This window comes from Echinops telfairi, unplaced genomic scaffold, assembly GCF_000313985.2.
Source record: "Echinops telfairi isolate 266 unplaced genomic scaffold, ASM31398v2 ScPeMD7_2;HRSCAF=8, whole genome shotgun sequence".
In the NCBI taxonomy this organism is placed as follows: Eukaryota; Metazoa; Chordata; class Mammalia; order Afrosoricida; family Tenrecidae; genus Echinops; species Echinops telfairi.
The window spans coordinates 61,060,324-61,061,477 of record NW_022103898.1 but is presented as its reverse complement, the minus strand read 5'-3'; positions in this window follow the sequence as shown (position 1 = coordinate 61,061,477).

Sequence of the window (1,154 nt, the reverse complement as noted above, 5' to 3'; positions counted from 1 at the left end):
GCTAAAAAGCAGTGATGAACGCATGAAGCATATCGCCGCATGGGAAGAACTGGAGGAAATTATGCTAAATGAAGTCAGCCAAGCACAAAAGGACAAGTATACTATGAGTCCGCTGAGGTAAGTTTATATATATATAAAAAGAAAGAACAGAAAATTAAATGCAAAAGGGGCACAGGGAAAAAGCTACTGTATACAAATACTCCAGGGATGAGGCCCAGGTAGTATGGCAGGGGCCAGACCAAATCCAGGGGTACATATGTAGCCAACTAAAAAGGGTAGGGGGAGGTACAAAAGGGCAAAAAAAAAGATGTGTGGCAGGGGAATAGGGCACCGACCCACCCAAGGAGAGGGTATTGTTTGTGTCTCCACAGGGAAAGAGGGACCAGACTTAAAGCCAGTGCTCCAGGATGCGAATGCAGCTTGCTGGCAAGGAGTGGAGAGCCAGTGGAGGGGCCTGAGGGCTCGGCCCCCTTATCAGCTACATGGAAAACTGCCCCTCCCCCAGAAGAATTTACTTTAGAGGACGGCACTGAAACTGCAACTAGGGGAGAGAGACATGTCTGATCAAAGCACACAGGAGCAAATGAAGGGGGAAGAAGAGAGAGTGGAGCACATCCTGACCCACCAGGCCTGGAGGATGATATCCCTGCTCTGAACAACCAATCACAGAGTGGACCATATAGCTGGTATCACTATGAGACACACTGCCCCTTGCTGGCCCAGGGCCCTAAGGGGGACAACATTGGAGACTCCGTGTCAGGACTGGCCCAGACTGACCCCGCGACACCGAGGCAAACCACTAAAATTATGCAGTAGAGCAAATATGGGAGCAGAACAGAGAGCCCCCGCTGGAGTACAAAGGATAGACTCTGGGGCCAGAGCATCGCACCCATCAGACCTGACTGAAGGACACGCCTAGAGATCAAAAATCACACCTTGATCTATTTACAGGTTTTTCTTTCTTTTTAAAATTTTTTTCTTTTAATTAATTTATTCTTTTATAGGCCATTGGTTTTCTTTTTTGTTGTCATTGCTGTGTTCTCATCCACTGCCTATCTTGCTATGACTTGATTTTTGGTGCATATTATTATCTCTACAGATCTACCTAGATAAGCTGGATAGGCTGGATGAATAGTCTGGAGGAGAAAACAATG